Below are 10,247 nucleotides of genomic sequence, written 5' to 3' on the forward strand. Positions count from 1 at the left end.
AACAAGACGCAATATATTCTAATTTATTGACACAAATAAAACACTTAAAGTATGTCTTCTATGCAGACCGTTTCACTCATGGTGGGAACGTTGGTCGCCATATTGGATGATTTTTGCATTTGAGCTGAAACAAAGGGGAGGAGCCAACCTATTTATAACGCGCCTTCGTGTTAAAATTCACCTTTCACAAAGCCTTTCCCTAACGCAAGCAATCATCAGGAAAATATAATCAATTCGGACTTTTTTCCATAAAATGAATGTTCAAAATGAACATTCCCACCCACCCCCCCTCCCACTTAGAGAACACACTGTTAGGTCAAAAAGAGATATTTTGTTTATCAAACTTGAATCATCTACAAACAGTATTATGTCAAAACTAAGGTTTTCTTCTTTGCGCAAGTTTAGGCTGTGTATTATTCTCATGTAAATTTAAAGAAAGGCACCATTCTTGCAAGCGAGCTGCAATTTTAAACCAAATCCTCTGACTCTTCCCTTCCGGCCACTTAAGCGATAAATGATGACCGGTAACTAAGGTCTCGAGGGATTTGGCCGAAATTCTAAGGGTCTCCCTCAGTAGAAGAGGAGTCTGGAAAGAGGTTAAGAGTTAATTTCTATTCCTACAGATGTACTTTGCAAACTCTGTAAGTCTTAAAACTTCATGAGATGATTAATTTGCTTTATTGTCTTTCTTAATATCGTTTACATAGGTATTTAAGAGACAATCAGATAGCAGAGCTACCACGCGGAGTCTTCAGCTACAACACCAAGTTGATTGAACTGTAAGTAAACAACATTTATTGCTTATCTCATGAGACTTATTTTTAAGAAGCTTATACAGACCCAGTCACACGTGTAAACTATATATAGCAATTTGTAATGTTGGGACTCAAATCCAATATCTCAGCTCATGTACTTACTAAATCTTGGTTTCAAATTTTAACTGCCCTTAAGTCCATGCGTTGCAGAGGGGCCAGTTTACAGCTCATAATGGCAGGATCCAAATCCTATATTCGAACTGGCATATTTGCCAAGACCCCGTTTCAAATTTTAATAGATTGTAATTAGTGGGAGTTGGATTCAGTTTCTATTAAAATTTTGTTAACCCCACTAGCTTCAAAAAAGGGTTCAGAGAGACGCAATTTACCGGAAGATGGAGAGTTCAAAACTCAAACAGGGGATATTTTGTTTATTACATTTCAATCGTTTACAAACAGTATATTGTCAAAACAAAGGTTCTCTTCTTTGCGCAAGTTTAAGCTGTGTATTTGTAAAAAAACTTATTTTTTTTTGAGCTGCCGAAGTAAAATTAAAGAAAGACATGATCCTTGCAGGTAAGCTGCAATTTTACCAATTGCAGAAAAGGAAGACTAAGAAAAATTCAGGCTCGGACGGGGTTTGAACCCAGGCCTCCCAAAATATCATTACCAACTGAGCTACAGAAGTAAATGTCAACTCCTCCGCCCTTATGCCTATTTACTTTTATAGGACGCTTAATAGCCCTTTCATATTTGCTTCAGTTACATTCTGGTCATTGTCCTTCAAATTTTTTTTAAGTGCGTATAACATTTAGAAACATTTTATTGTCGAAACGAAGGCTCATTTTACTGCACGACTTTTCGATATGAATTTGTGATGAAATAAGTTTCTTTTGACTTGTGGATTAAAATCAAATGAAGACGTGATTCTTGAAGGTGAGCTGCAATTTTACTAATTGCAGAAAAGTTGACTAAAACAAAAAAAAAATCAGGCTCGGACGAGATTCGAACCCAGGCCATTACATTTAAAGACTAATAGTGGAACAAAATTTTCCTAATTTTCGGTTTTTTTTTCTTGGACCTTAGCACTAAAAAAAAAAAAAACAGGAGATGTGGACTTTTTTTGCCGTACATTTTCAATACGCATCAGTAGATTCCCATGGGAAACGTAGTTTTCCGATAAAATGGGCAAAACTTTATTCTTAAAGCCATAAAGCGAAACAGCTCATATCAAGCTCGAATGACTTACAGCGACTTACGGCGCTTTATTTGAGCAAATGCAGCAGGCGTGGTACATAGCTAAATATGCCTCGTTATTTTCAAGCCATGGAGCGGAACAGCCCATATCAAACGCGAATGACTTGAAAGATACCTCGTTCTTCAGGGGCGGAAAACTTAAAATATCGTTTTTCAAACTTTAAAAAAAAGAACGCGCTTAACACAAAAGTATAAAGTATACGGGATATATGTCGGCTTCATTTCGGCCACTGTTATGGCAGTTGGGGCTCGATACAGTGTTTGGTGATTTTCTAGAAAAAAAAAAGAGTTCTGAACAAAAAAATTATACCACGTTTATAGACTTACCCTAAGGTATCTTTGAGCGAAGTATGAAGGTAGGGCTTTTTCTAGGCATGTGCCACATTTTTTTGATTTCACGCGGTCTCCAGAAAAATTCTCTCTTAATGATCATGGAATGGAGTTTTTGAAGTAAAAGCAAACCAAAATTGTAAAGTGCTCCCCCATCACAATCATTAAACAAATCCCACAATATTGTGAGTTCTCAGGCTTCCCGTTTCATTGGTATGCACCACTTGCAGTTACTTGGCGTATTTTTGATGTCAGATTAAGTGCGCCAGACCAAAATTCTCTAATTGTATCAGGCGTTTGAAAAACTTTTTGAAGTTTGCAATAGAAAAACTCTGGCTGACATTTCTACGACAGAAAAGATCAGCCATACAAGGAGGAAAACAGAATCCCCTCGCCTCTCCAATAGGAAAACAACAAAAAAACCATAACAACAACATAAACAGCATAAAAGAAGTTGAATGATCACCTTAACTATCGCTTTATTCAATTCTTCTATTTCGATTTTGGATTCCTCGAGTACCTTAGCATGTTGTAGTCATCTAATCTAATCATTTTTAATTGATTAACGGTAGCCTGAACGGTAAGCTTTTTAAAATGTACCTGGTCTTGGATAACCTTGACCGATCTCTAATTCGTAGACAAATAAACGTTTTAGTCACCCATCGATACACTTTAAAATATATATTTTTTTGATACCTTAAACGCTCAACCTCCATAAATTTATGCTACATTCTATTTCAACAACCAGCCAGAGGAGATACCACCGGGTGTCTACACTAGCAGTACCGAGTTGACCGAATTGTAAAAAAATCAAATCACTATTCCAGGTTTTATGCGTGAAGAAAGCCTACCTTTCTATTTCTGTTGGGACACCTTTCTGTTGAGAGATTTCTTGCACATCTCCAATTCCCCATTCCCGCTTTTAACATTCCTCTTTCTACGGATCACCGCCGGCAGGCAAAATAGTGTATGACTGGAGAGTAGCCTTTACAGGCGTGAAGTGGAAACAAACGCCGACAACTCGAGAAATTCAAAGTCGCTTTTTCTTGCGCAGTGTTTTGGCTTGAGTTGTGATCTTTGATGAGTTTACTCTCGGTCAACATTCAGACAATTTTTCATTCTCAAAAGAATGTCTGGGTTTTTTTGTGTTTTTCTTACTTCTGAGATACAGCGTTTACATGATTGAAAGCTTTGGTCATGAGCACCACTTTGAAGTTACCAAACTATTCGAAAACAATGAAGCGTTAAAATGCAGATGTTAGACGCACTTTATGGTTCTACATGTGCAGATCATGTTTCGATCAAAACCAAAGGTGTTGATGTAAATGCATCGTCAAATAAACTCCAAATAAATAAGCTGCCATACTGTTAAATGGTCAAAATTATAAAAATGAATTAGATATGTGAAAACTGTGGTTTTTAGGCCTTAAGAAAATGTCTACTTTTACAGGGATGGCGCAAATAATTTTCACGCCAGAGATTATAGACTACAAAAGCCGAAAAATGACGATCCAAAAACATTTCGCAAATCCGAAAAAAATATTTAGAATCGATATCGTTTAGATAAATCTCTTTTGAAAGGTTAGCCTACGTGTAGCCGTAACCTACGTCTACGCAAACCTGAAACTAATCGTGTTCCGTGACATTACTCTTTTGCAAGAAAATGTATCATGACTTTTTATTGGTTAGTCCCTTTTGCAGATTCTTTGGTCAATTCTGATTGGCTAGAGTTGATAATTAATTTTCAAACTAGCGAACCAGACGGTTGACAAGATGCTTTCGTGGTCAACTTTTCAGGCAACAGTGATCTACGATGAGGTTTTAAAGAAAGTTTGCGCGACTTTTAGGATAGAGGCATTTGAAGAAGAACAGCAGAAAGCCATAGATATGTTTTTTGAAGGTATCGATGTCTCCGTTTCGTTACCAACTGGCTATGGAAATCTGTAATATATTAAGCAGCGCCAGTGATCGATCGCCTCTCTTCTCTAGAAGAAACCGGTCACTATAATATCTATTGCGCCACCCGTTAAAGCTCTCGCAAAAGACCAGGTGCACTATCTTAATGGACTTGGGCCTAGAGGGTTGTCTGCCTTCAGCCTTCTCTCTCTTTGCGAACGGTGCTGCGAAGCAATTAAGACCGTGTCTGCTGTACGTTTAGTCACTGAAACTAATGTTAGTTGTTTCTTGCAGTGATTCTTTCGACTGAGAAAAGACTCGCTCTTTCTTCGCGCTTGCAGCGCAACTATCTCTCAAAGAAATCTGTAAAAACCTTGAGACTCTGCAGCAAATGATCCATCTTCGTCGACCGTGGCACTGTTTACAAATGCAAGCAGAAACCGCATGGACGTTGAAATCTAATTTTCTAAGCGCGATGCTAATCCAACATCGTCCTCTTCTTACTCTATAATCATTTCATATATCCTTAAAATAAAATTCATATTTGAAATCGGACGCTGAATTGCAAATTTACCCGAAAAACGGAAAAAGAATTCACTTCAGTATTGTCTTTTATCTTGATAACCTTCACACTAGCACGTGCTACTTCGGAAAAAGTATTATCAAATGACAGTATTTTGCATTAATTAGTGTGGCGTCACGGAACACGATTAGTGTTAGGTTTGCGTAGACATTCCCTCGCTTCCCTTTCACCTGGGGGGGGGGGGAGGGTATGGCTACACTTAGGCTATAAGATAACCAGAGATCATGACGCGAAAGAGTGTCGGAAGTGTTTGCTGCGGGCTAAACGCTCACCTAAATATCGTTTTATTCTTCTTCTTGGGATTTGGGTCGCACTAGGTACCTCAACCTCCTGTAACTATTTGATCACGTATGTTATCCGGTCTAATCTTTGAGCAAATTTTCATACACATCCGTGGATCGTTAAGCATAAAAAAATATTAAGAAGTTGTCTGATAAGTCATTTGCTGAATTATTCAGCCTACAAACCCTGTCACCTGTTACTTTACTTTAACTGTTCCAGGATTTTACTAGGTAGATATTGACTTTTTGCCATACCTTTCCAATACACACCAATGGGAACGTAGTTTTTCGATGGAATAGACAAGATTCTATTCGTAACACCTTCCAACGGAAGTAAGATACGTTTGACGCGAAAGAGTAGCGGAAGTCAGATGAAAATCAGAGAGGGCCGGGCAGAAATGTTGTTGGATGGTATCCACCGATACCTATTCGTCGGAATCCGATGGGGTTCATGGGAATCCAACGGAGTCCATCCATTTCCATCGGAATTACTGGTCTTGTGATAAACCTAATCTCAAACAAGTGCAGTATAGACCGGATATGCCTCGTTCTTAAAGCCATGAAGCGAAACAGCTCGTTTCAAGGGCGAATGACTCGAACATATACCTCGTTTTTCAAGCCTTTAAGCAAAACAGCGCTTTACACAGAAATATGAAGTCCAGTATACGGGAAATATGCCTGTTTCTTAAAGCCCTGAAAAAACAGGCAATTTCCAGCGCGGATGATTTGATTTATACTGGGTTCTTCCAGGCATTTAGTCAAAACGGCGCTTAACGCAGGAACATTGGATTCAGGTTACGTAAAATATGCCCGATGATTTCCGATCGTAAAGATGTTAGAAGCAATTTCCTAACAATCGTCGTTCAGTCGACTATTTTTTTTATTCTCTTTCTACTACACAAGTTATTACAACGGGGAATAGCTCTGATCTCTCTAGGAAAGTGTGGGTCACCGCTTATAAAAGTGACACTTACGGAGCTGTCAATCTCTAACCTTCGTCATGCTTTTACGCTTAATCAGCGAATCACGCTAAGCTACGCAGAGCGGAGTTCGCATACTAAGTAGATACCTTCGCGATGTTTACGCTTTAGGAAATGTCTTTCTAACTTAAATCCCTTGGTCTTACGGTCAAGCTCGGGCAAAACAAAAAACAAGATTGACAATAAAAATATTATAATAAGCTTACTGACAGAATTAAAATTATACTTGAAAAGATATCTTAAGAGAAAATAGTCCCTGAAGGCTGTTGCATAACAGCAGAATAAACAAAAAAATTCGGAGAAGAAAGGGCGTACCCAAGGTACCGCCCCATAAAAGAGCTACGCAGAAGAGAGCAGAAGATGAAAAGTACTACATATTTACACCCTAAGTCACCCCTAAGAAAAAGAGGCGTCGAACGTGCTAAATTATAAATTACAAACTATTCTCCTAATCGGGAATTCAACATGGATTTAGCCTAAAACGAGAGTGTTAAATGGGTAAAGTATAAAGGAGAATTATTTCCAAAAAATTCCTGCACGGAATAAATTTTTATGAGGTAGAGTCATTTTCCTAGTAATAAATCATCTTTTCGCAACATAATGGAAATATACGGATAACTAGCCGCAAACCGCAGTTTACGCAAAAACATCTGTCTCCATGTCAAATTCACGATCATAATAGGGAAAAGGTAGCCAAACTCTAACTGTAAGGTAAGACCGCCAAAAGGAATACGAAATAATCACCTGGCTTATTAAAATGTTAACTGAATGGCTTATGCTAATATATTATTTCCATTTATTTTCACGTTCAAATAAGTCAAAAATCACCCATAATGAAAATTCTTGCTAGCTGACAATTTTGTCTTTTAGCAAAGATCAGAATTCAGATTTCGATGATTTTGAAAACGATCGATGCACACAAAAAATGTAAGCCAGCGCCCTGAGTAAGATTTGATTTTAAAAGTTGTAGAAATTCATTACAGCGTTGCGTGAACATAGTGCAAATGCTATGTTTACCCGCCAAAGTCGCTAGATTATTTTGGAAAACTAATGAAGCTGAAAATGGCAACTATAATTATGTATCCTTTAGAACTTTTAATAATGAAAAGCCGATTGAGGTAGCCATCTCGAGTAAGTACTTTGCACCTTATGCTACCTTGTCTCTCACACCTATGCATTCGTTTTCGTCGTTATTGATGTGATGTGCGTCTTCTCTGCGGACACCGATTTTTTTGTAACTTTTAGCACAAAAACCATCGAATTGCGGAGTAAAATTATTCTATCTTTAAAAAAAACAGCTTGGTTTTTTTCGAAAAATCGCGTCAGTAGTCAGTACTTTGTCCCGCTCTCCTCCAAATCTCAGAGTGACCCAACAAAAGAACACACACTACCCTTGGGTGCAGCTCGCTTCAAGCCCAGCGCTCGGTTTATTCTCCGAATAGACTACAGGATACATAACGTATCATAAAAAAGTAATATATAAGTTTGGAAAAAAATCTATGTAACACTTAGCTCCAAACATCTAAATCACAAGCTAACTGACATGGGATCGTGGAACAACAGCTGGATGAAAAACCTCCCGTACATCCACTTGCACAATACAATATACAACGGTCCCCCGGACAAGACCAACTAAATAGATAACAGAATAAATTAAAAAGCGGTACGCACGAAAAAACTAGATACCTAAAACGCCTTAGAAACCGAAAAAACGTGTGAAAATAAAGAATCTTGCACATTCCCGTTCTTAGCCACTTTACTTGCCCAGCGGCCATGACGCTTAAAAAGCCGGTCTGGCAAGCTAGCATTTGCGGCAGGAGTGATGAGCCCCACATGTCATTTTCGATTTTAACATCGGATCGAAAAAGCTTGGGGAGCTCATCAAATCTGCGAAAGGCAGCAAAAGCCAGCAAGCATATAACAACCGAACGAAAATTATACTAAGAGGCCATCGAGTCCGCCTTGCAGGCAACTGACTGTTCTAACTAAAAGGCTGTGATAGGCTCCTTCTTGGTTGTGTGACGCGCCAGCAAACGCTGCGTACCGGCAAGAATATTCTTCACAAAGGAGGTTCAGTAAGGGACGGCTCGCCACCTAAGTGGTTAAACCAGGCAATGCTATGACCTGCTGAATCCAAGAGAAAAGCTCTCTTCGTTTCAGTCAATAAATGACGCAAATACATGGCAAAATGAAACGGAGATGCAGGAAAAGCTATCAAGCCATGTTCTCGGGTCTAAGGCTTCCATTTGTTGCAAGAAGAGAACCACTAGAATGAAGCACTGGGTGCTCTACTAACCAATGCAACATCCGGGAGAATGCCCAAACAAACGTAAGATACCGATTAGAGCACATTTTCCTGCTATTTCCAAGTCAAACGCAGGAAAATACTAATACAGTATTATTATTATTATTATTATTATTATTATGACTGTACCAAGTGCACTGCGATGTTCTGCCACGAATGTGGAAAATAATTTACCGTTGATGTGGAAAATGAAAGGGATGAACAGAAAAATGTGTCGCACGGTTCGTCAGATGAGAGATTTGCCATTGAACATTGCTTTGAAAGAGGATTTCGTTATGATACTATTGTTCAGTTTTAGATAAAAACCATGGTATTTCATGCGTGAGTATGGGTTGAGAAGAAGAAATGAGTTCCATTCAGAGCACGAAGTTTGAGAGATGATCAAACGTGAAATCGAAGGCCCTTCATCACTTTTTGGATATCGTGCGATGTGGAACAAGCTACAGTGTTGCTTTCCCTAGAGACATGGTCATGGTTTACAAGAGTTTGATTTACAGGCATCTACCCTTCGAAAGGCCAGGAAGCTTCTTTGTCGATCATTCATCTCACGAGGTCCAAACCCAGCTTGACATGTAAACGGATACGACAAACTGAAGCCTTACGGCTTACCTATACATGGCTATGTGAATGGATTTTCCAGGAGAATATTGTGGCTCAAAGTATGTAAAAGTAACAATTATCCCGTGATTCAAGCCAGTTTTTCCTCAATGCAGTGGAAAAAAGCAGACTGCAACCAATGTTATTGCAAACAGATTGTGGTCTGGCTGCCTTACAGTGCCTTTTATCCGGTGAAACGGTTGCATATCGTTGTCCATTTTCACATGCCAATCAGCACATCCAAAATTGGTGGTCACATAGTGAAAGAGGCTTCACTGTGTTGGTCATAGATTTTCTAAGGCACTCGTGATTGAAGGAAAGCTTACTCTATGTAACCACTTGCACATGGATGGGTCTGGTTTGTGTTTTCTAACATTCTGCAATTTGAACTTGATAAAGTGAAACATGAATGGAACAGCCATTTCATGAGACAGCATTGCACAGTGCCTGGTATTCCAGATAAACTTCACTACTTGCCTCACACTCATGGATTTGATCATTGCATATTAACTTTATCAGCAGATGACAAAGAGAATGTGCTTGATCGGAGAGAAATTTTTAACGAGGCAGAAATTGCTAAGGAGATTGATGATGAGCCCCACGATTTTGCCTCATATAAGGTAACCCGGGTTCCAGAATCTAGCAATTTTTGCTTGTGGAATCCGGTCCACAGGGCATTGAAATCCAGAATCCAGATTTTGGAGTGAAGAAGCCCGCTAAAGAATGAATCAAGTCAAGAAACAATTTACCCCTTTTCGCATTCATTCTCGTCTGTGATTAAAGTTTGGCTATTAAAGGCCTCAGAATGTCAGAAAGGATTAAGAGAGCATTGTTGGGTTCAGGCATACTTGATATTTCCTCATCTGATATATCTGGAATTTCAATGGCTGGAGAGATTTTCATAAACCCCAAAAATGGAACCTTTGCGCATTTTCAGTGCATAAATCAGCATTTACTGCAATTTCATCACTAAAGAAGAGGCCATAGAAGGTTGGACTCTGTTTTCATGTTATTATTGTTGACCATGCGCTCATCTAGTTATGTGGAAGTATCAATAGCATTGGATGTGACTTGGATGCAGTTTGGTGATCGATGAAGCGGTTTCAGAGGGAGAAACGTGAAAGTCACCTGCATGTGAAGGGTGTACAATATCAAACACTGATCGATTAAATATGCTGTCATGGTCTGAGGGTACGTCGATTAAAGGCTTTTCCTATACGAAGTCTGCGATCATTCATCTCCCCGTCTGCCTTGAAGTCTGCT

The 10,247-nt window shown here is 39.0% G+C and overlaps 1 pseudogene; it reads left to right on the plus strand.

Annotated features, from left to right (window-relative positions):
• The first annotated feature begins 4,115 nt into the window (after positions 1-4,115).
• Positions 4,116-9,691, plus strand: LOC136279450 (uncharacterized; annotated as a pseudogene).
• The last annotated feature ends 556 nt before the right edge of the window (positions 9,692-10,247 follow it).

Source organism: Pocillopora verrucosa, chromosome 1, assembly GCF_036669915.1.
Source record: "Pocillopora verrucosa isolate sample1 chromosome 1, ASM3666991v2, whole genome shotgun sequence".
Taxonomy (NCBI): Eukaryota; Metazoa; Cnidaria; class Anthozoa; order Scleractinia; family Pocilloporidae; genus Pocillopora; species Pocillopora verrucosa.